Source organism: Rattus norvegicus, chromosome 2 (assembly GCF_021556685.1).
Source record: "Rattus norvegicus strain SHRSP/BbbUtx chromosome 2, alternate assembly SHRSP_T2T, whole genome shotgun sequence".
NCBI lineage: Eukaryota > Metazoa > Chordata > Mammalia > Rodentia > Muridae > Rattus > Rattus norvegicus.
The window spans coordinates 208,231,386-208,257,545 of record NC_141535.1 but is presented as its reverse complement, the minus strand read 5'-3'; the positions used below and the strand labels follow the sequence as shown (position 1 = coordinate 208,257,545).

General features: G+C 39.1%; 1 long non-coding RNA gene across 1 annotated transcript; it reads right to left on the bottom strand.

The window, feature by feature from the left end:
* Positions 1 to 8,320: 8,320 nt before the first annotated feature.
* LOC102549046 (uncharacterized) lies at positions 8,321 to 22,171 on the bottom strand. The gene is made up of 3 exons (XR_015678296.1): positions 22,091 to 22,171; positions 15,063 to 15,520; positions 8,321 to 8,552 (listed from the first exon to the last, which is right to left on the bottom strand). It is a non-coding gene; the product is annotated as an uncharacterized LOC102549046 (long non-coding RNA).
* Between the last annotated feature and the right edge of the window lie 3,989 nt (positions 22,172 to 26,160).

Below are 26,160 nucleotides of genomic sequence, written 5' to 3'. Positions count from 1 at the left end.
TGAGTGGGTTAGCTCACTCAGGATGATATTTTCCAGTTCCAACCATTTGCCTACGAATTTCATAAACTCGTTGTTTTTGATAGCTGAGTAATATTCCATTGTGTAGATGTACCACATTTTCTGTATCCATTCCTCTGTTGAAGGGCATCTGGGTTCTTTCCAGTTTCTGGCTATTATAAATAAGGCTGCGATGAACATAGTGGAGCACGTGTCTCTTTTATATGTTGAGGCATCTTTTGGGTATATGCCCAAGAGAGGTATAGCTGGATCCTCAGGCAGTTCAATGTCCAATTTTCTGAGGAACCTCCAGACTGATTTCCAGAATGGTTTTACCAGTCTGCAATCCCACCAACAATGGAGGAGTGTTCCTCTTTCTCCACATCCTCGCCAGCATCTGCTGTCACCTGAGTTTTTGATCTTAGCCATTCTCACTGGTGTGACAAACTGTTAGACAAAAAGCTCACAAACTTTTTTCCAATTGATTTAGCCGCCAAGATTTGGTGAAATGTCTTTCTAGACTTTATTATTGTACCAGTTAAGAGACTATTACACAAAATTTCATTTTTTTTTAATGAAAGGAATGCCCACCAGATTACATCGTTTTTATCAAATGACTTAAAATAACTTTGGGCCAAATTCAGAAATCATAATTATGTGAGGAAAAAACACCTTGGAAATGTAGAGATGCTCATCTGTGGGAAACACACCTGTCTCCTAGAGTACATTTAAGGGAAGGTATTCACAGGCACGTTAGCAACAGAGCCAAATTTTAATGATTTTAGAGTATTTCCAACAGAGGAGTTTTGAGAGACAATGGTAATTTTAACACGCAGAGGTTTTTTGCCATTTATTTATTTATTTATTTATTTATTTATTTATTTATTTATTTATTTTGCTTCTATCTTGAAAGGATCATGTGGCCCTGTTCATTCTCCTTGAGCAACTTTCTCACTTGAATTTTTAGTTTTTCTCCATCCCCCACCCCCTCCCCCGGCTACCTGCTCTTAGACCTCTTCGTCTGCCTTTTCCCCATCTCTGTGGAAATTTTTGAAGAAAGATTCTGTAGCCACTACATGCACGTTCTCATTGCCTAATGCACCTCAAGCAGTCACCGCCATAGTTTATTCCGGTAGTGGACATATATATTATGGCAGCAATGCCTGCCTGATTGGGCATCTCACTTCCCTGGGATAAGGACCACAGCTTACTTCCGGTGGTCCTCCCTTCTGTTTGTGTTTTAGTCACTGCTTCCACCCATTTTCAAGAGGTTATGTCTGGAGATTGCACTTCAGGTCTTCCATTTTGCCCTACATTCTGTACCTGGGGTTATTTCAACCTAAAGAGTCTATCTTCAAACCAAACTCCTAGTTCTAAGCAGATTAGAACAATCTACAGTGGACGTGTCCACATGAAGACACAGTGGGCTTTTTAGGATCGTCTATTCGCAGACTCTTTTTCCTCTCTATACTTTTTGTACTACTCAGGAAACAGAATCCCCATCCGTTAACAGCCTACACCCATCAAAGAATAGGCAATGTCCAAAGAAAGCACTTTCACGTCTCCTTATTCGGATAGAGCAAGCTGAGTGTATATTGACTTCCTCTCCTTTATGCAACCCATTCTAAACTTCTGTTTTCTATTTCTCCTGATGCAAGTAGAGGATAAAAAAAAGAGAGACTTGAAGTCATGTCCTACTTTGTTCCATAACCCAAGCACTTTTAAATCTTTCCTTCCTCCTACTCCGACATCTTTGAGGGTACCAACTACCAGCACGCAATGATGGTGTTCTCCAACGCTTTAGAGACATTGTTTTGCAGCTCGGGTTTATATAGGTTGTTGGGTTTGTTGTTTGTTTGTTCATTTGTTCATTTGTTCATTTGTTTTGGTTTTTTTTTAGATTATCACCATCGTTTTATACAATGAAGAAATTACAAGAAGTGCATGCCGACAGGAGCCTGATATAGCTGTCTCCGGAGAGGCTCTGCCAGAGCCTGACAAATACAAAGGCAGGCGCTCGCAGCCAACCATTGAACTAAGAATGAGAACAGGGTCCCCATTGGAGGAGTTAGAGAAAGGATTGAAGGAGGTGAAGGGGTTTGCAACCCCATAAGAACAAAAATGCCAACCAACCAGACTGCTGAAGAAATAACGTTTCAAAGTTTCATAGATGTGAGAAACAGAGTTGTAAAAGCAAGGTTTTGAGAAATACATCTGGCAGTCAAGGATGCCTATGACAAACTTGTGACCTTTCTGAAAGATGCATCTGAGGTCATGATGCCCGGTAATATGAAATAAGTTTGGTGATCAAGATTCTGACTAAGCTAATTAAGACAAAACAATAACAACTGTTCTTGAAAAGACCCTCCTTCCCCTCCCTGTGGTAAAGTCCAAGAACAACCGCAAGGTGTCATCCTGACCCTGCCCAACCACCCAGTTCACCCCCCCCCCTCTAAGGGATGTGCCAACTTAGCCCCTTCCCAGTGATTCACCAAGGCCAAGTGTAGGGCTGGATGAAGAAAGAGACTGAGTCAAGAACAGCCCCTTGAGCAGGCCAGCCAATACCTGACCAGATCCTTTGTCCTGTGTACCATCAATGAGAATAGGCCAGCTAACCCTGTTGTTGAAATCTGCCCTCTGTAATGAATAAAAGTTGTGTGCCTTTTGGGTTCGGGGCTGCCTCTCACTGCGTGGATGAGCAACCCCATGTACGTGGAATAAAAAACCTCATGCTATTGCAGCAGTCACTTTGTTAATCTGTTGCGCTCCTGAGGTAAGACCACTATGGGGTTTTACAACACTCCCAGAAACTAAACCACAACCCAGAGAGTACACATGGATAGACCCATGGCTCTAGCTGCAAATGTAGCAGAGGATGGCCTTGTTGGGCACCAACGGGAGGAGAAACCCATGGTCCTGCCAAGGTTGCCCCTCCCCCAGCATAGGGGAATGTCAGTGCAGGAAGGCAGGAAGGGGTGGGTAGATGGGTGGGGGAACACCCTCATAGAAGCAGAAGGAGGGGGAATGGGATAGGGGCTTTATGGATGGGAAATGGGGAAAGGGGATAACATTTGAAATGTAAATGAATATCTCTAAAAATAGAAAAAAATGAACAAGAATAGCAAAAACGAAAAACAAGAAAGAAATAAAAGGGAGAGAAGGAAAGGGGGAGGGAGGAAAAGGGGGAAGAATCAGAGAGATGAATGGCTGTAGACATTATCAGGAGAATAAAAAATAAGAATTTTTGATTTGTGGTTTAGCTACCAACCAAAGAGTACACATGGAGGGACACCTTGGCTCTAGATTCATATGTAGCAGAGGGTGGCCTTGTTGGACATCAATAGGAGGAAAAGCCCTTGTTCCTGTGTAGCCTCATTTCCCCAGTGTAGGGGAATGCCAGGGTGGTGAGGTGGGAGTGGGTGGGTGGGAGGGTGAGCATCCTCATAGACGCAGGGGGAGGGGGAAGAAGAGAGGGAGAACCCGGAAAGGGGATAACATTTAAAAGGTAAATGCATAAAATAATCCAATACAAAATGCAAAAAAAGAGAAATTACATTTCATTCTTTTCTGCATGCCTTCTGTGGAGTGCAATACTTTTACTACATGTTGACTGAGTTAACTCAAAGAACAATAATTTATGTGGCAAAGTGAAATAAAATTTAATCACCAAAAGTAATATTTTATAATATTTGGTGAGTATTCAACTTAAACCATAAACATGGCTCACAGCAGCAAGGCTATGGCATAAGTCACAGCTCCTATTAAAGCAGAACTCTTATGCAAACCATTCAGGAAAAAAGTCCTGAGTAAAAGTAAAACAAGTAGATACGCAGAGAGATATTCCTCGGAACTGTATACCTAAAATGTGTTCCTAGGAAATGAATGGCCATTCATTTCAACGAAATAATAACACAAACTTTCCCTCTGAATCCAATTTTCTTGATGCTAATGTTTACCTTAGAGGATAGCTCCTTTTCCTGGCATATTCTGACAAATGCAATAAGGCCTTTATGTTTTCGTCAAAGAGACGTGTACCATTAAAATTCATTTGAATGTTATCAGGCCAAATATTTGAATGAGATTATAAAACTCAGTGTCTTTTAAAACAACTTACCAGTGTAAAGGATATTTAAACAAAAATTCAATGAAATGCAGTAACTAAAGCAAAACCGCCACAACAAAAAGAGTCTGGAAGACCTGGTGGAACTAAGAACATTCTAAGCCCTGAGTTCCCCTTACTAAGGTCAACTTTCTAGACAAAAGTACAGGTCATAACTGTGAGAAAAACCCCAAAAGTGAGGGGAAGGCCAGCTGATGAGAAACTTCCTGGATCTGTTTTGTTTTGCTTTGTTCCTTGTTTTACCCCCTTCCAGGTACTGAAACAAGATATCATACACTACAAAAGTTTATTTTATATAGCCCAGAGTCTAAAAAGTCTAATTTCTGGGCACTATGGTAATTAGTATCTGTTGTGGAACTACTTCTGGGTAGACAACACTGTTACAATGTTTCTTCCTGTGGTGGAAGTGATGAATAAGGTCTTTTGGTTGTTGGGATAAGGGTCCTAATCTTTTTCTCAAGTGCTCTCTAACCAAAGCAACCGGAAGTGGGCAGCCCCTCCCCCGCCAGGAACTTTTCAGTGAATATCTTAGGAAATATCCCCTGTGCTGCTCTCTCTGCCCATAAGCCCCCAATCCCATAACCTGTCGCAGCCTATGGATTACCCAGTTTCTCACAAGCAGAATTGTGTTCTTATTTAGTAGGCTCCATGCTCAGACAGATGTTTAATGATATTCCATTGACAAACCGTTATTGTATTTAATATGAGGAATCAAATGGGTAAAAAAAAAAAACTCATCTGCTGTTTTCAAAAAACGTATTTACATACTACTGTAGGTGAGTTAAGATAAAACAATAAACATAGATTGGCTTACAAACATCAGTGAAGAGTAAGCTGGTTGAACTATAATAGGCTTTGATATAGGGAACCTTGGAGCAAAGAAAAGCACCAGATGTCAACAGCTGCAGTTCAAAATGATACAACAGCTGATTCGCTGACACTGTGTGGCAGTCATGAACATGTGTGCACCAGAACACTGTTGCATTTTCAAAGCACATGAAGCAAAGCTAACAAGATTGAAAGATAAATGCAAAATCATATTTGGGAAGTGCAACATTCCTCCCTAAGTTGTAACCGGAATAACTAGTCATAAAATCATTAAATATGTGAAAAGACTAAGGGGCCTAATAGATATAAAATATGACCATTATTTGTACTATACATTGCCATATTTTCAAAGTTTTCATTCTTTTGAAGCTTGTAGTTTTTCTTAAGTAAATCATAACAATGGTCATAAGAAAGTTTTCGCAAACCAAACAAAAGTGAGATTCACTAAAGTCATAGTGGAATCCAGTTAAATATCAAACCCTAAAATCCACTTACATATCAAAACACCAATCTGGAAATACCCCTAGAGTTGTGCTAGTATGAACTGAGACTCAGGTTACTTCATATCGTAACTAGAATTTGTTTTGGATTTTTATTGTCCTAATATCTAGGTGGACTAGTGGAATATCCCGTAGTTGCTTTAATCTAATTTCCTAATTATATAGGAAATTGAGCACTTGTCTCATATATATTATATATATTATGTATATGATTTTTAGGGTACAGATGAATATATATTATTGTTTATGAAGCCCAAAGCTGTTCTTAGGATCGTGTCCTTCTGACGTAGCCTTCTCAGTTCTGGTATTGAACTGTGCACATCCTAGGCAGCTTCAATATGCTTTGCTAACTTCCTTGAAATCTGCTCTTTGACCAGGATCTTTAAAACTGAGTCTCAGTTCATACTAGCACAGTTCTAAGTGACATCACATTTTGGAAGGAAATCTTGTAATCATAAGCGTCATTTTTCAATGTAGTCTGACAACAGTGCTGACTGCCATTATTCACATGAATTGAAAATGTTTGTCCTCACAAACATTTTGACATTTATAGGCATGGCAGTGTTGTGCATGATTGACAAATCCTGAAAGAATATCTATACAATAGTAGAGATATACAATAATACACAAGTATTTGCTGTGTGTTTCATACATATCAATACATATCATGTGTTATAGTCGTTTTTAAGGGTGAGAAGGGTGGGAGAGATAATAAAACAGGGACCAGAGAAATTTTTATGAAGCAATGAGAGTATTTTGCATGATTCTATATTGGTTGACTTGATATGTCATTAAAATACAAATATTGTAATAAACTGAAAGAAAGTTAGGAGGGAGGAACAGCTAGTGGGGTATTAGTATTTAAAAGGTTAAAGTGTGTATAATATAAATTTTTATATATTTAAAAATAGGCAAATTTTAATTCAGTCACCTATGTTTTTAACTCAAGGGACTAGAAAAAGAAGAAAAGCATTTAAATAAAGCAGAGCAAAAACACACATATACATGCACACACATATATATGTACGCACATGGCCCAAAGTCAATAAGATTTAAAGCCATATACAGATCAACTAAATGTAACTGATGGCTTGTTCTCCTATTATGTAATAAATCAAGACAAACAAACAAAACAAAATTGAGAAAGGATACAAATCGCAGATATAGTAAATGGAAAAAAATGGGGTGTCATATTGACTTCACTTCTTCACATATTAATCCAATGACCTTGAATGGGATCAATTCATTGCAAAATAAGCACCACCAGCTCAAATTCACAGAAGTTTAGTCCAAAAAGTAAACCCATCCAGGAAACGTGTGGCTTGGAAGACAAATACATCTGTCTGCGTTCTGCTATTTCTGATACCTATATGTTTGCCAAGTTTGTTGTCAATATGCATGTATATATGTATGTATATATATGTAAACATATGCAGAATTTTCTCTTTGGTTTGGATGCATACCTATGGATATAAATATGTTTTGTTGCCTGTTGTCCACTATTTTTCATTAGTCTTCAATAAGGGATTATTTGAACAGATCGTTCTATCATTAAAAGTTTTTATAACTGTTTAATTGCACAATTGCTCTAGTCCTTTTGTGGATTCTTCAACTGACATGGTCAGACCGATTGGCAGTTCTATGTGTAAACCTGGAGTGGATGCTGAGTCCTGAAAAAATTGAACAAAAGAGTATATATGATTGAGCCTTTTAATGTTCTTGCTACAAGTCATTTCATGGTCTTCCATGAATATTAAATATATTTCCACTTTAACTGGGAGCAGTCTTAAAAGTAAATCTGTAATTGAGTTGCTTCATCAGAGGCAGTACCTTTCTTAGGAAATTGCTCATGGTATACTGAGAGGAAATAGTTTAAGTTTATTTTGCTCACGCTCATATTAAAGTGATTTTCTTATGCTGAATGTAGTAGCTCTTGTATGCTCTTATAGTGTTTTCTTGGAGAGAGGTCTTATTTACATATTTTTATGAGGGGATGTGCCAAAATAATGTCAAAACATGAAGAACAAAGTGAAAAGGCAAAAGATGAACACAGAATATTTGAGACTGAATAAATGGAGTTAATATAAAATATTCTTACAAATCAGTAAGGAAAAGATGCAATGAGTGCTGGGGCCAGAGGTATCAATAGCCTATTCCCGGGGGATCAATACGCTGTATAAAGACCACATGCAAATGTTCAACAGGAAGTGATTTAGGGGCACTCTCCCTCCCCACCTCCTTTCTCAACATCCTTATTATTTAGAATTTTGGACTCCACCATCTTGAAATGAACTAGAGATGTGCTTTTTATTTGAATATTTTGTTTTCATTTGTTCATTTGACTCTTTATTCTGTATGAAGTTTATTTTCCTGCATGCAAATTGGGATGTAGGGTTTTAAAATTACATGGTTAGAGGTGTTTTTTCCCTTATTTACAATGACCTTATTATTATCATAGGCTTAGCCATCAAATAGACAGTAGGTAAATGAGGGCAGGTGCATGGAAGTCAATGCTCTTTGAATTTATTTTAGCATCTGGACTGTAATCACAGACCCAGGGCATGCCATTTAACTCTTATTTGTAAAAATTGGATAAAAGAGAACTCACTATAGTAATAAATTAACTCATTTGGGCCCCATAAATAATCAGCACAATATTAAGCCCATAGAGTCTAATTGTGGTCATGAAAACTAGGTCCTAAAGATCTGGGTTTAGAGTCCAGATCAATCCCTGCTTAGCAGTGTAACCTTTGACAAGACAGTTACCTTCCAGAGCCCCCCGTTTCTCATCTAGGATGTCTAACTTAACTTTTCATGGTGTTCACCAGGTATACTCACGTGCCATGATATCACACATCCTTCCTAGAAACCAAAATTTTATTTTCACTTTTTTATTTTTGTCAATGTAACAGAAAAGTAGATAATCTCTTGGCTCTTAAAATACGACTAAAAGATCATTACACTACCTACAGAATGTCATTTCTCATCTATTGTCTATAGTCTATCTTCTCTTTAGTGGCTTCTGTTCTTTTTGTTCCTTTTAGGAAAAATAGGAAAAACAACGGTTCTCACACCAGTCTTCATTCATGTGGACATGGAAATCCGTCCTGAAATCCAAAGATAAAACAACGTTGCTTATGGTTTTAGACCAGTGCTCATCCAATAATTTCTAAGAATACAAACCCCAACCATTGTCCCCAGACATGTTTTTAAAGTCATCCAGTTTATTACAGCTGCACAAATTAGAAATCACAGTGCAGACACCTTGAAGTGCAGTGACAGACACAAGTAAAATTTGCACATCATACACAATCTCAGGTTAGCCACTGCTGAGCCAGGTGCCTCCACTTGATACCCCAGCAGAGGCATAGAGAAAGCGTCACCAGTGGAAACTAGGCACTAGGATAAAACCTCACACAATGTGCCAGCTCTCTAATACACTCTGGATTTTTTGGTATCATATGGATAATGAATAATTCCTTCCTCTGTAGTCTGAGTCCTTTTTCCAATTCATGTTATGTTCCCCTTATCCTTAAGTTTTAGTCTGTTTAAGAATGTCTATCTCATTCCTTATGAATTCTGAGAGTTTTGGCTCCTTTAGGAGAGACACGCTACTTAAACTCCCGCGAACATATATTTTCATTTAAAACCTCAAACATTTTTTAGGAGACAAACCATCATAAGGTTTAAGGGCCTTAAAGGTAGAATTGACTTACTATAAATGGTAAGATATTTTATAATTAATATAAAATAAAATCAATCTGGGGTACACTGGATTATTGGAGTGTGTGTATTTCCAGCCATTTTACAATCATTCCAGCCAAGAGTTTACAAAGCTATCTGTGGAGTAACTATTAAAATGAGGCAAAATATTTGTGTGTATGTGTGTGTGTATGTGTGTGTGCATGCGTGTGTGTGTATATGTGTGTGTGCATGCGTGTGTGCGCATGCGCGCATTTGTGCATATGTGTATCTGTGGTGGGGCATCTGTTTCATGTGTGTGGCTCATGCATGTAAGTGTGGTGTGTGCACGTGTCTGTATGCTTATGAACAGGGCAGAGTAGGACATCAGCTGGCTTTCTCTTTCCGTCTTTCGGTCTTGGGACAGGCTTTCTCCCTGCTTCGTCTAGGCTTATTGATCAGTGGCTTCTGAGCTCTGCCTGCGTCTGTGCTCCAACGCTGTGGCTGGAGGAGGCACCTATAGGTAGCAGTTTCTCACTTTTTAAATGAATGCGGGGGATTCAAAATCAAGGTCCTATCTCTGAAAATCACCTATTGTTGATCATACACACTGATGGTACTCCCTGAGCCTGCTTCCTCAGAACCCAAGGCCAAATGTTTCAAATTAGCAAATTAAATGGGCTAAATTTTTCATGACATTAGCAGGAAGGTCTGTTTCTATTCTAAGAATAATATATAAGGTAAACACGAAAACATTCTAGGCATTATAGCAGTCACCAAAATGACATTGCATAACCTCCATTCCTGTTTGCAAACAAAAATGAGTGATACCTCTTGTCTAGTCACCCTGGAACCCACGTTAGAGAAATGCCATATTGTCCGGGAGATTCGAGTCCTAACACCTGAAATGTTTGCACCATTCGTGTTTGAAATACATCTATCTGCAGTGGTAATATAGTATGATATTTAAGAGCCTCGATTCTGGACTAGTCCTGCTGGTTTCAAGCCTTAGCTCTACCATTTCAGATGTCAATGGCCAATCATTTAAACCCTCCAATTCATGTTCCTCACCTCTAAAATGAACATAGTAATCTCCCCACTCTGTAGTGATGTGGTGAAGAGGATGCGGCCAGGTATTATGGTTAAAGTGTTTTTGAGAATCTAGCATGACCTCGTGTGCTATAAAGGTTACCTTAAAGAACTACTAGTTGTTTTCAGTTAAATTATATAGAGACAAAACAGCTATTCGATACAAAGATGAGGCATTTAGTTGTAAAATCTTGTATTAGAAATTGGTAGAGTTGTATTGTGCCTGCCCCCTCTTGGGATAAATTGAGATAGAAGAGGAAGAAGATGGACACATTTCCCCTCTTTGGCTCCTCTACCGTTCTGCCCAAGGCACTACCATTCTTCTGGCTATCTTTTCCCTCCATTCCGGTTGCCATTTTCCTGTGAAGAAACAGACACACACACATGGACATAACTTCCAAAGAAGTCCCCTAAACTGGGTTTGTTGCTTAACAAATACATCTGGGTATTCTGAATGTCTTCACTGACATAGTACGGTGGCCAATAAAGCTTCCACAATAAAACAAACTACCGTCTACTGTCAGAGTGAGCATTACATTTTATAATGAGAGACATCGTCTTCCTTTGGATTTAACATCTTGTCTTGTTAACATCTATGTCTCCTCTCGTTCCACTCTATCATAATAAAGCTTTTACTGGGGGCTGGGGGGGTGGGATGAGGGTGGCGACTAACAGCAGTGAAAGAGGGCTGCTTTTAAGGGAAGCAGGACTCAATGACAGTGTCATCAAACTGGCTGGCGTGTTTTATGTCCAGCTTCCTCCTCCCACTGACATTTTAGTGTGGCTGAAATAAATATCGGCTACTGAAGCCATCTAAAAGTACATAAGCAGCCACATAAATCTGGCTATGACTTTCTAATCCATGTCTTTACAGAGGAAAAAAGAATAGCTCTTTAAAAGCTGTCTATACGTGCTGCCAGCGGTATCTTTAGAGTTCGGTAGATGGCTGTAGTAACAAATCTGAAAATAGTTTTGTAACTATATTTAAAGTTTGAAATTGCACCCACTTTGCTTTCATTTCCCAGTAGTCATTGTGCAGATTTTTCCATTATTTCTCAAGTTATAAAGTCCTTCTACTGAAAAAAATTTCGCAGCACTTCATCGGCAGAAGATAAAACTGCACTTTGCTTACAACCAAATAAAGTTGCATTTTTTACAATCAAAACCCATTATTACTTTCTTGGCTAAAACTGTGGGGAAAAAATAAGAGTATACATCTTCCCCTTTGAAAATGAAGCTCGTCCCTTAGGGCACACATGGAATGCTTGCATCTGATTTCTAAGGCAGAGCACTCCAACTGCAGCATCCGCACCAAGTGGGGAAATAGATTATTTAATTAAAAAAGATCTTCATGGCAGAGTCCACACTGAAGCCCAAACAGAAAATAAGAAGATAAAAATATTCTGTACATATCTCATTTAGTGAGTAGAAACCCACCTCCCGGTACAGTATGTGCTTTTATAGAAATAAAATTTTAAAAGGCCAGGTTCTCACAACACAACTAATAAAAGTACCACACTAACAAACTGGGGAGAAAAAAAATCATTGTTTTTGATACCCAGATTCAGTGCTGTTTTTACATGCAGTTACGTCAGGAGTCTGAAAGACATGAGGGGGGGGAGGAGCCTTTTTAAAAATAGCACGTATACATGTAGATAGTTTTATTCTTGGAACCCAGAGACACTTGAAGGTACAGACAGGTTCTCTGAGAACAATGATTTTTGTAGAACTGTTCGTGAACCCCCTTAGCTAGTTTGTATTTTTTTAACTGTTTTTTTTTTCTGATTCGCTTCTAGCTCTGTAGTTCCAGCTGTTTCATTCTGTAACTCTCAAGCCCGATCACTGGGGATTTCTGTGTAATTGCCCATAATACGCAGCACATTATCCATTTCAGGAACTGTGCTGAAAGACAGCAGCAATAAGGGGGTTTCTAAAGGCAGTCTGGCTTACACTAATGGACCTAACAGGAAGGAAATGCAATTTGAAAGAAGCTGATGCATATGTTCTATTGCCGAATATAATGTTTGATTTAATTATTAACTGTCAGTGATGGAGAGGCAGATCCTGCTCAGCTCCACTCCACTGCGGTGCCCTTGCACTCAGAGAAAGTAAATGACAAAAGTTTGTCTAGCAATCCATGGCTTAAGAAAAGAATATGGTCTTTCTTTCCACCCACAAATCACAGTTTTCTCCGTTACCTCTGCTTTAGACATGAATTGGGCAAGGTTTATCGTTCAGCATTCGTTTTAAGAATATAGAGAGGAAAACACTCTGGTTAGAATCTTCTCTTCTATTTCTCTCCTTATATCTCATTATTCTCCCTCTCTTCCTTTCTTCCCTCCTCTCTTTCTGTCACCATCTTTCTGTCTTTTTCTCTCTCCACCTTTGTCTCTTCCTTTCTACCTCATTTTTGTGTATCTTGATCTATTTCCTTCTTTGTTTTCTCCCTCTCTTCCTCCTTCCTTCTCTCCATCCCTCCTTCTCTCCTTCCTTCCTCTCTGTCTCTTTTTTCTCTCTGTCTCTTTCTCTTTCTCTTTCTCTGTCTCTCTCCCTCTTTCTTTCTTTCTTTCTTTCTTTCTTTCTTCCTTCCTTCCTTGCTTGCTTTCTTTCTTCCTTTCTTTCTTTCTTTCTTCTTCCCTTCTTTCTTCTATTACCACTATCCTACATGAAAATTGTCTCAGAATGATTTCATGTTAAAGTCCTGCTCCTAGATTTGGTAAACTTTGAAATCCTCTGTGTTGTTGGGGATTTTACCGTTTTCCTGGTGACGGGAAACAGTTCTGTGAAGAAAGCTGGGGTGCATAGTTGTCTCTGTCTTCCTTGTTTTCTCAGAATGAGTGTTTGGCATTATGATCCTATCTGTGTCTTTTAACTGGCAGTTTGTGGCTTGCAATAGCACACCTCTTCCTTTTAACAGCCCACAATTGTATATGAAGGCAGAAAACAATATGCAAAGAACAAATTTACTAGAGAGCCAGCACACACAGGTCTTTCCTAAGTTACTTTCTGCCTATGTTGGGAGAAAATGATTATATATATATATGTATATATATATATGTATATATGTATATATATGTATATACACACATACATATATATGTATATATAATGATTTATATATAATGTATATATAATGTATATATAATGATTTATATATAATGCATATATAATGATTTATATATAAAGAAATAGGTACCAGCCTACTGAATTTGCAAGGGAGTTCAATGTATGAAATGCTCTATTGGGTCAGTCAGCTGGAAAAGAAAGGCTTAGCACTCTGTGTAAACAAAATAATGGAGCTGTGTAATTTTAGTTGTGCATTTTACATCTATCTGGTGAGATTATTATCTTTGACACTAGCCTGGGCAGATGCATAACAGGGGCTGAAATTAAACAATAGTGATGATATTTGAAACTCATCCAAAATGTTCTCTATTGTTTATGTAAGTGGCTCCAACATCATTATTTGATCCATGATTTCTCATTTTTATTACACATATGTTCTTCCATATAACAGCATAAAATACCACCTCAATGGGAGGCATTTTTCTTTATGATTTCAAAAGGAATTGTTTATTTTTGTCATGAGGATAATAGAAAGCAATGAAGCTTCCTGGAAATGCAAAACCACAATTCAAATGTCTAATTGATTTAGACGGATTAAAGAAAAATATAAGACAAATCTATATCTTGTTCTAACAGCACAAATGTCTGTTTTGAAAGCCTCATTCTGAGCTAAGGGCTTTCCTACCTCAGTTATAAATGACTAGAATATGGCCCCTGAGTGATTATTAACAAACTAAAAAAGTTTAATTCTAATGTTCTCGATTCTAAGGAATTCAAAAGAACATACTCTATTTGTAATAATGCCTAGTAAAAGTGGCCTTTGATGAACTTTGAGGTGTTTGAAAGCTCACTTCTGAGAAACAGATCAATTACAATTGATGCTACTCAAATACTGTCATTTAGATCAAGCTGGAAGATAGCCATTCTTTTATTTTCTCTGCAGATTGCATAGTTATCTAAGTTTGATAAGTTCTCAAAAACAACTTTAAATCAAATGATGTCTTCCTAAAATTGAACTGCATATTATTTTAAATAGTTTGCCACATCACTTAAAATAAATTCCACGTGAAAATACTTTGGGCTGTATTTTTAAGGATGCATTAATTGAAATTTCTAGTTATAGACAGGCTTAATTTTTAAGTGACGAGAGTTTTAATATTTTAAACGTACTCAGGGGAATGCCCACATGAACCATGTTCTGCCCATCCCTTGCAGCATCCAGAAATACTGCTCATATGGTACGTAGCTTACTCTGTTGCAAAAGTGGAGAACTGCTTCCTATCTGTATCTTATCTGTCTGATGTTAACACACAATTGTTCAGTATCCTCCACAAAAATTATAGCGCTTCAATCCTACTTCCAATGAGAGCGGGGTTTAGAGAGATGACTCAGCAGATAAAGCACTTGCCCAGAATTCAAATCGCTAGCATCTACATTAAAGTCAAGTAGATGTGATAGTCAGTCTTCCGTCCCAGTGTTTGTTTGGTAGAGATTCTGAATGCTGGCACAAGGTAAGTAGCTAGACTTCTTGAATGTGTAAATTATGGATCCAAAACAAACCATGCCTACTAAATAATAAAAGATCAGTGGAGGAAGGCATCCCACATCAGTATCAGGCATCCATACACATAAGAACATGCAAACACACACACACACACACACACACACACACACACACACACACACACGCAAAAACTACAATTCATGTTTTGAATGGCTGGAAGAGTGTACCGTATGTGGCTAAAGACATTTGGGATGATGTGGATAATGTGGATACATACCTTCCGACAGATGAGAAGATATCCAGCCCACAGGAAGATAACTCTTTTTAAATAGAGTGCAAATCCTGCAGGTGTGTCTCCATTTCTAATCTGATTCCTCCAAGCAACCACACTGGTGTTCTGGCTGCATGTTAATTGGGATGAGTGTCTAAAATATTCATCTGTTCACTGACATCTGGGAAGGGATCGTCCAACACGTACTCATGTGGAGAGCCTTAGGAAATAGGCCTGTTTTCTTCTGCTTTGCTGAGCACCAAAGGATGTCCTCCATGTGTGGAAGAACCCGCAGTGAGCAGCCATGAGGGACTGCCAACTTTGCATGTGGCTGACGAGGTGGCAGGGCGGTGGCTCGCAAGTTAGCTGAGCTGAAGAGAATTCAGAGAAAGTTCTAGTTTGCCAGGATGAGTTGTACTCTGATGGCAGGGTGTGCTCTCCAGTAAGGCAGAGGTCAGGAGTTCCTGGAAGAAACACACGAGAAGGAAATGTTTATGCAGAATTTGCCCATTTGGCTCCTTTCCTTTTGCGATATTCGCTTCCTTTTCATTTTAATTCCTCCCTTCTTCCTCCTCTGGGACTCTTCTGCTCTTTTCCCTTCCCTTAAAATAAGATCTGAATTTGAGTTGATGGGATTTTCGGAATACAAAATATGGTGAGTTGGATTAATTAGAATATTCCACCGAAAGCTCCCTGCTTTCAGTTAGCCTCCTGACGAAAATAAATGCAAATTCTTTCAGGACTCATAAACTCCAGTTGTATCTGAATGCATTTCTATAGGTGCTAGACGAGGAAAGTAGCTTAACAAAGAGGAGAAGAAATGAAAAAAAAATAAACAGAAGATTTGCCGAAAATTACATTCTCAGTTCTTAAAATGCATTCGGTCTGAATTTTTACTTGGTTTGCCTGCACATAGCATTAATGCAATGATTTTTTCCCCCAAAGATACATGGCCATGTCTATACATCTTTAACATTAAAGTGAATTAGCTTGTCCTCTCATACTGTATTTTTTACTTGTGTTTAGATCTAAAAAAAAAAAAACCATAATTGTGCCCTTTAGTCTATGAATGTAAACTGAGGATTCTGACTGTCTCCAGTCTTATTTATTAGCCAGAAAGACAGTTCAGTGGGAAACAATTCCAACAAGAAGCCACAGGCCACAACTGTTCACCTTCCTCCCAAAGTCATGTCCAGCTGGACCCCAGTTAGATGCATGTTCTGTCTTTTCAGTGACTGACAGGTTAATGGAGGGAACAATGGGAGCCAGAGGTCAAGAACACTGCCAGATTTTCGCCAAGCCCATTACTGATTCTTAATTTCAAGTACCCTGTGTTCTAGATAATGTAAGTATTTCCCCCATTGTAAGATTACACATTTAATGAACATGTGCACAAAGCAGCATCAACTAAGACTCTAAAGTTTTCTAGAAAATCACATTATCAGCGTGAGGACGGTACTTCAGGGGCTGGGGTTATAGCTCAGTGGTAGAGCGCTTGCTTAGTATGTGAAGGATGTGATGACAGAGTGTATGACTGAGCATCACAGAGGGAAAGCTCTCAGTCACCATTTCTTCCCATTCACTGACTTTACCCATCTATTCCAAGATACCACCAGGTTCTCTTGACATCAGTTCCTACTTCATGGTTCTATTTTAATGACATAGAGTCCAGAAAACCTCCTCAATGTTATCGTACCTGGTAATCAAATAATTTCATCCATATTTTCATAAATTCAATCAATATTTTGAGATAGATCTAATAAGATAGGAGAGTAACAAGAAGAATTGGTTAACTGACCTCACAACATCCAGAAAAACACATACTTCAATTATGAAATTTCTATGAATAAAAACAGAACGTGGTATATTGCAACTGAAGAAGACAACTGAGCTTTTGAATGGGTTAAGATTTTTTTCAAAAGTGAAAAAATATGGGAGATAAAAGATGATGTCCATTTTCAATTTACCAGTTGCATCTTAAAAATACCCTAGGATCGTTCTTTAGCTAAATGGTGGTGAGACTTGAGTGAAATGTGTGGGCTTGCAGTTGGCAGCACAGGCAATTCCAGCCCGCCAGGTTTTCCGTGGGCTGCTGTCTTGACTGTCCCTTCCACACAACCTTCGGGTTGTATTACAACTATCCACACAGCATAGGGCTGACCCAGATAAGTCGGTATGTGTCAAGAGAGTCCTAGCCTGTGCGGCTACCTTGTAGGGGGATAGCTGCCTGTATTATTATTCATCAGAATGAATTGACTTATAGTAACATATCTTTGAGCACGGGAATATTGATTGGTCTACTTTTCTTGAATGTATGAGAAACAGAACTGACAGCATGGGAGCTCAACTTTTATAAATCATGAGGTTTTTTTGCTTTTGTATGAGGAGTTGAAGTTACTGCAGCAAATCACTGGTAAGCTCTTTTGGGATTTGTTAAAATGTTCCTGAAATACCTTTTTAAGTGAACAAGTTTCATACAAGAAAACGTGTGAAATAGGTGCTGACTTCTTTTAACCATGTCTACTCGTAGAAGTGAATTTGGAGAGGGGAGGGCTCAAACCAAATCATCTGCTTTGAAATAGACAATTAGTCTTTGGCTAAAGAACTCCTTTCCCCGATACTCGTAAAGGCTCTACCAACTTCCCACCAGCCAATTTAAGTAAAATGTTAAGAAAAAAGAGGAAAACAATAAACATCCAGAAACCCACAGAGTCTACATGGTATAAGGCAATTTGTGTTATTTGGTGCTTCAAAGGGGAAAAAGGAATGAATAAATTACGTGTCTCTGAGAAAGGGAAAATCTATCTTTGAGTCGTCCTTCCTACTTCGCTCGGAGAGCATAGCTTACAGAGAGAGTGACCTTTAGGCCATTATTGTTTATGCTCATGCAGTGCGTGCCAAGAGTAGAAGGAGAGAATATTCCAATTTATTTCAAAGGTTACACATCAAAACTGAATATGCAGCACAACTGCATTATCATATGGCCTAACTTTTACATAGGAAGTAGGAGCTGAATCATAACCATTGTTTCGCTTCAACCCAGTGTATTTTGATTTCTGTTCTGTGAAACGTGTCCCCTCTGATTCTGAAATGGAATACACAGTACCACGATGCAAAATAAAGCAGGGAGGAAATGTGGTTGTTTTGTGTTGTTGCTCTTGTTTTTCCAACCGAGAGGTCTGATTCAAATGAGAGAGATCTGTGGAATTATTTCCTCAGGATCTCATCCAAAAGAGAAGGAGATTTCATTCCAGTTTTGGGTCTTTTTAAACCTAGACAACCCCTTCATCCATCAGTGCTATAGTGGTTGAAGCAACAATATAGCCATCATGTGGACCGACAGCAAGAGAAAATTCTGCTTCGAGCAGAGGAAGGGAAATTGACCAATAGGGACGTGTTAGTTACCTTGTGCCCCACTCTCACCCCTGTCCTAAAGAGCTTCTCAGGAGAGGCTACTTACAGTGCATTTTGCTGTCTTCAGTTATCCTGGACATGCAACTTAATTCCCTAGCTCAGTAAGCTTTCCCCTCCCCAGGTTATCACTTTGCACAGCCAAGAGAGCCTTCTTTCTCCCTTCTCTTTCTCGTTGTCAAATTCACTTGTCAGAGAAACTCCAGTGCAGGATGTCCTCATCTAACCTAATTTATTCCTTTAATTTGCTGCTCGGGAAGTGGAAGAGGTGGCATATTTTCTCACTGAGTAGGGAAGCAGTTACTTTTACAAACCGATCCATACAACATGCAAATAGATGTGTAATGTCCACAGCCCTTCAGGACATGATATAATGTTCACAATCCTTCAGGACACGATGGGGCCTGAATTCAACACTGAGGTAATCATTGTATCTTAGCGGAGGTAGAACAGCTGCCTTCTTCTCTGCCATTCCTGTATGCTCCTATTGCCAGCCCTGACACTGTAGATGTGGAACAATGGCATGGTCTATGGTTCCTCTGGAAATGCTGCTATGCAGTGTCAGAACAGAAACAGTTTTCCCTCAGGAACTGGGCATTTCAAATGAGGACTCTGGGTGCTTAGACCATGAATGCATTTCAAATAGGTAGCATAGAGTCCAACACACCATCTCCTGGCATCAGAGCCCTTTCAATACGAGAATATTCAATACAAGAATAGCTAGCTCCTGCCGCTTTTGAAGTGGCCTCTGATCTCCATGTCTCTAATGCCTGCTCTCACGTGTACTTCCATGGGTTCCCGAGGCAACTGACAATGTGGCTTCCTGGGACTTCAAAGCCAGGCTATTGGCCTTGTGTGATAGAAGGGAATATAAAGAATGGTAACAATGACGCCTGCACAGCACTGGATATTGGAAGTTGAAGGTATCAAGCCTGAAAAGATGTGTATAGAAATAGAAAGTTCTATCTGTCTGTGAGAAAGTCCAGGCAGACATGCTCGTGGCTCTGCCAACATGCCCCTTCAGTGTTTATTGGCTTGTCTCTCAATTGGCAGATGGGCACAGGTGTGGTAAAAGATGCTTTGATGGATTATTCATTCTCTTGTTTGTCTTGTTTCTGTGTGTGCGTTTATGTGTGTGAGACTTGGATGCCTGCTGTGTGTGGAGGCCAGAGGACAAACTCAGGTGTGGATGCTTGACTTCCATTTTACTTGGGACAGGGTTTCTCATTTTTCTGCTACGTTTACCAGTCTATGTAGCACACAAGTTTCACAGATATTCTCTAGTACTCTGCTTCTCATCTCCTTGAGATTCTGGTTATTTCAGATATAGGTCTGGCTTTAGCTTCAGTCCTGAAGATTATAACTCTGGTCCTCACATTGACACAACAAGCAATTTGCCTACTAAACCACCACCCAGCTTTAGAATGTTCATTCAATAGCTGAGAAGCAAGAGGGTGCAAGTCCCAACCAACTGTGACTCTAGTTCCAGAGAAGATGACATCTCTGACTTACACACACACACACACACACACACACACACACACACACACACACACGAATAAATAAACAAGCAAATAAAATAGAGAAAAATGCATCAGTCTTTCCAGACTGTATTTGTCAAGCTTTCTCATATTACACTTTCTTTCTTTTTTTTCTTTTTTTCGGAGCTGGGGACCGAACCCAGGGCCTTGCACTTGCTAGGCAAGTGCTCTACCACTGAGCTAAATCCCCAACCCCACTACTTTCAATTTATGTTTTTATCTATTTATCTCCTGAATAGATGTTTCTTTTCTTCTCAATGCTGAGGACTTAGATTAACAATTAGATACTCAAAAATGTTAAGTAACTTGGCCTAAGCTAGAAGTAATAGGCAAGGACTAAAAGACTTGGAACTTTGAACCCCCACCTAAGACAGGCATCCAAGAGGAAAATAAATATCCCAACAGACTGTCACAGAAGCAGAGTTGAAGGACGAGGAAAGGAAGGAGAGATAAGGAGGAGAGATCTGAGCACGGTTTGTGGACAAAGTCATCTGCAACTGGATTTGAAGAATGGTTGGATGATGATTCAAAATAGAAAGAAAAATACAGTGATGTGTGGGGAGGACTTGAAATGGAACAATGTGGACTACGTGCCGCATGTGAAAGGAACATGCCATTTATTACATGAAGCCGTATATGTTCAGGTGTTGTGGAGGTAGAAGGGAGCTATCTATGTGAATTGAGGGGACTGATGGAATTACAGGTGAGTGAGGGGAATCATGGGAGCAGGGTATGGAGGAGGAACGTGCTTGAAGCACCTTATATACTTGCACAGAAATGTCCTTAACTTAGACGGAACCGTGGATAATGGCAGTGGGAAGAATCATAGTTCAGTGAAGGAACTGGAAGACTGACTTGAATAGTGAAGGCAAGGAGGAAGATGGTAAATTCAGAACAAAGTTGTCACAGATAGATTGGATATGAGGCCTGGTGACAGATGATGGAGGCCTTCGAGCCCACCACAAGGAGTTAGGCGTGCACGTGGCGAGCAGAAAACAGGATGGAATGTTATTCAGAGTTGACTGGTGAGGTTAGGCTATGATTTAGGATGATTTTAGATCACTATCTGGAGGCAGGAGAAAGCAGGAAAGCAAAGATTCCAGTCCCTAAAATGCCTTTCAGTCTGGAGGTAAAGAAGCCTCACCTCAGGTGAAGGACATGGCAGGCTAGTTAGATAGTCAGAAATAAATTTGCCTGACGGAAGCCAGGCTTTGGGTTCTACCCTCAGCATTGTGAGGAAGCAAACTCTCAAGACTAGAGTCTGTGATGAACAGGAGATGTACAGTAGAGATTAGCCACAGGGTAGCTATCGTCATCAATGGGCAATCTAGTCTGTGTATAATAATCAATGCTAGTCTAGGTAAGACCGCAGAAGCACAGGCCTTACACCAAGCTTGTGAGTCAATCTCCTGGCCAGTTTCTGCAACCAAAATATGGAACCAAGTAAACCTTGTTTCTGCTTTTGTGTGTGCACAGTTATAGGCTTTGCACACATGTGTATCAGCAGTGCTCAACGCACTTGATCTTGTGTCACTTCTGTCCCCACCATTCATTCACTGCATCTCACGACACTGGTGTTTAGAGGACCAGACATATCTACTCACTGCTTCCCCTAAATTGCACTCAGCTCAGCCAGTTTCTACAAACCAGAAGTGTACATCCTCAAACAGCAGGGCCATGGTCCAAGAGGAGTAAATTGAAACTAATACTATCCTTATAGTTTTATGGATTCTTTTAGAACATGTACTGCTTAGAACCTATCTCTATCTCAATCACAGTCTCAGACTCTATCTCTGTATTTGTGTGTGTGTTTGTGTGTGTGTGTGTGTGTGTGTGTGTATGAAAAAATATATAGAGAGAGATCCACTCTAATATTTCTTCTTTACTGTTCATGCGACAATTTTCTTATTTATCTTCCTAGCCTCTCTATGGTTAAAGATTACCATAGTACCTGTTAACTCACTTCACAGTAAAGTACCTGAACTGTAAAGAGGTTTGGTGACAGTTCCAGAGTTACCTTGTGTGCCCCTAATCAGGAAAATAAATGTCATACTTCTGTGTCCCTCAAGATCATTTCCTTACCTTATGCCACCTTATGGGGGAAACTTGCCCAGTTTTGAACGATACAATGTTGTCTGTTCTTATATTTCCATATCGAGTTCTCCGTTATTGCTAAGCTGTTCCCTAGGAGATACGAGAATCCACAGTGTTGCCTTGGTGTTTGCAGAAGATCATTGTCTGAGCAACAAAGATTTAACCTGCCAGAAACCCACTCTGTCATTTTCCTTGCTTTATACATGGGCGCTCTAAGGACAAAAGTACCTTTTGAATAACTGGAAACCACTGTTTCAAGACATGCCATTGCTCCAAGCAGGCTATGGTTCAATATATGTGACTCAGCTGCTCTGTATAAAAAGAAATAATTTCTCATCAAGAGAAGTGGAGCCCATTATACCCTTGAAATAATTTGAGTTAAAAGCTTAAAAAACACTATCTATCCTTCACCTTCACTGACTGAAGAATCTCAAATCACAGTATTTATTAATATTTTGTCTAGGAGTCTATCACTTTGTTATTTTACATTGTACCACAAAGATAAAACTACATCTTGCTAATTTTCACCTTCAATCTAAATGAGGGCCTTCAGAAAGACTTCATGAATCTAAAGATTGTCAGGGTGTGTCTGTTGATGTGTACAGATGTCGTCAGTTCATGGTCTCTGAGGCTGCCCTGAAATTGTTTAGTTACACTATTATCTCATAGCAGGAAAGCACTCGCTCAAAGGCACCCTAAGATATAGAGGTAAACACACTACCCAGTCAATTCAGAAACCATGCTGTCAGGTATTTCTCTGAACGTTGATTCTCCTCAGCTGGTAAACTGAGGCATCCTTAATCAGTTCTTAATGCTGTAGCTCCATCTCTTGCCACTAAAGCCTTCTAGACCCAACCTTAACTGCTGAGTCTTCACTACTCTATTCCAAGGTCTAGGGTGCTATCTTGAATCAACTTTATCAATAGATCTGTCTCGTCCTATTACGTCTGAGCTTGCGTCTGGCCGATGCACTCAGTGACAGAGCGTCAGAGAAGAAGTCAGTGTCTCCCTGGTTTCCTACTGGGACTCCAATGAGCTGGGTGAACCAGTGAAGTGAAGATCACACATTTTGTTCAACAGATTTCTTTTTTCTGTTCTCAGTCCAGGGATTTCTATCTCCACTGTTTGGTGAACCCCATATGTGTAATGACTTCTAACATATTAGACAATTGTGTTTACTTGAGCTTGCCCACATCTTGATAAATGGACACTTTAAAAGCCTTTTCTGTAATTAACCACTCAGAGCATGACCTCAGTGTGGAACATGTTTCCACTGAACTTCTGGTACAACTTGTAGGTGATGCCATTTACATCAGAGACAGTCACCTTCTCATCTGTCTGCCTTCAACACGTTGGGGAACTTTTGAATCCTTACAATGTTTGGCACAATATAGATACTCAGGTAAAGTTTATGTAAATATATCCAAGCATGTGTAGCAAAAGTTATTAACAAGGTAGCGAGTAGTAGGAGGTGGTAATGGCACTTGATACCAAGCTAAATCCATAACCCAAGTGCCATCATCAGAGCCCACGCAGAAAAAGAGAGAGCCAACTTCGCCAAGTTATCTGTTGCGTGAAGTTGAGCACGCAAGTAAAGTAAGTAAATTAGTAAAAGTCATCTTAAAATTTAGATAAAGGTGATCTAAGTAAAATAGCCAATTAATGGTGGAAGGGTGGGTGACAGAGTGCCCACTAACCAACTCTTTTCACCAAATATCTCTCTCAGTGCCAGGATTGGATTTTTACATAACTGTGTTGCTTACCAATTGGCCCCATAGGGATCCCCAAACAATTCAAGTTGTTGCCAAGACTATAGGTTGTTCTCCACAAACTTACATCAAGGCCCGATATAGGTTTCCCCAAGATTAGGCCTCCTGTATTGAACATGGAGATGTCAAGCTAGTGCCTACATAGATCCTTAACCCCTATGCTCCAATCACTTTGTTATAGGAAAATATTCTGTATACTATCAAAAGATTAACATAAACACCAAGCCAGGCACAAATCCTTCATCAAAAATGGTATGCTACCTGCAAGATGTGTTAGGGTACTATTAACACAAAGTTTGTGGGAGTAACTAACCAGTAACTGATTTGACTCCTCAAAATGTAACCCATACTCAACACTGCTTGTGTGTCCAAGAACCTGAGACTACATAAACTAGGGTCCTAGAGTAAAATCAAAACATACTGGCCTAAAAAATGCAGTGATAAAATGACTCTTGGTGGTATTCTGTTATACTTATAGATGACTCCCTTGCTCACCTATCTTCCTCTTGTAGGAGGTGGGAACAAATATAGAGACCAACATCTGACATGACACAGGGCATGGGAGATCTTGGAACACTCAGCTCTGAATGGGGTAGTTCGACCAAATCCCTCCTCTCAGAGTTCAGGGAAGTTAGTATAAGGGCCAGAAGGAATGGAGGACATCAAGAAAGCAAGGTCCTCTAAATTAACATGGGCAAAGCTCATATGAACTCACAGAGGCTGAACCAGCATCCACAGACCATGCACACGTCTGTACAAGATCTTCTATGCATACATTATGGCTTTCAGTTTAGTATTTTTTTATGGAATCCTTGAGTGTGCAAATGAATGGATCTCTGATTCCTGGGACTTCTCTTGGGCTCTTTTCCTTTAATTGGTTTGTGCTGTCCAACTTCAATGTGATAGTTCTTGTTTTAGCTCATTATATTTTATTTTGTGATATTTTTAAAGTGAATGAATAAATGAATAGGTGCATGGATGAATACCTAGCCACTAGGGCAAAGTTAATAAATAAATTGTCTTTTTAGCTACTGTGAGAGGGAAAATCTGTTTTCTCTAAGAAGTGATACTGGGTATATCAACCACTCTGGGATAGGCCTTACGTTAAGGAGTAACTGACCAACATCAAATGGATCCCACAGATTTTGCTTTTCATTTGTTTTGTTTGTTTTCATGTATATGGTTTTATTTGGTTACAGTTTTGTGGGGTTTTGATTTGTTTGATTTGGTTTGGTTTTCTTTTGGGGGTGTTGTCTTATTTTGATTTCTTGGTTTGGTTGTTTTTCGGTTTTTGTTTTCTTTTTTAGGAGAAAGATCTTGACATTGGGTGGGTAGGAAGAAAGAGAGTATCTGGAAGGATTTGGGGGAGAGGAAAAGAATATGATCAAAATATATAATTTAAAAATATTTTAAATGATAAAAAACTTAGATGAAATCTTAACTGTGCTCCAAGTATATGAGATTGTCATTTCCATTGCAAGTTTAGAGAAAAGAACACATATATCCTGGTTTGGAGTCTCAATCTCTTATCATCAACTAAGTCAGACTTTGTCACTGTGGGTTTGAAGTTCATGGCACTGACTCAGTGCTTAGTGTTCAGTGGACAAATTGATGGCTCTGTTTACTTCCTATAAGAAGATAGATTAAAAAGTTGGACAAAATAAATACCGTACTTTTTTGTTTTCTTAATTTTAACAATCCACATTCCTCTTTTGACAATAATTTTTGGAAACATGAGTAATACATTAATGACAAATGATGAAATGGATAAATGAAATCCAGTTAAGACAGACAAACTAGAGACCAATAATCTACTTAACATTTGAATGTCTTTTATAAATCTGTAACTTTTTATTAATGTTATAAAATTGCCACATTTTATAGTTTCTTATAAATTTTAAGAAATCATATGGATATACATGCCCATATATAAAGATTATAGTATACTTATTATGTGCTGTTTTACCGGAAGCAACACACAAAATTTCTATCCCTATGAAATTTACACTAATTAAAAGGGTAGAGGAAAGAGGTAGAGGAAAGGAGGAAGAGAGAGAGAATGGGAGAGAGGTAGAGAAAACAAACAAGAGAAGTTTATAGTGAGTGAGTTATTATTGAGGGAAGGACCAGTGAGTCTCAAGGCTTGCTTCCTCTGTCACAGGAAAGCCACCACCATATATGTAACAAAGTGACAGTTGATTGTACTGTTGAAATCAGAAGAGAGCATTTTCAGTGATAGGAACATTACCTTACAAGTCAGCTACTAGCGTTCAAAGTGTTTGAAGATCG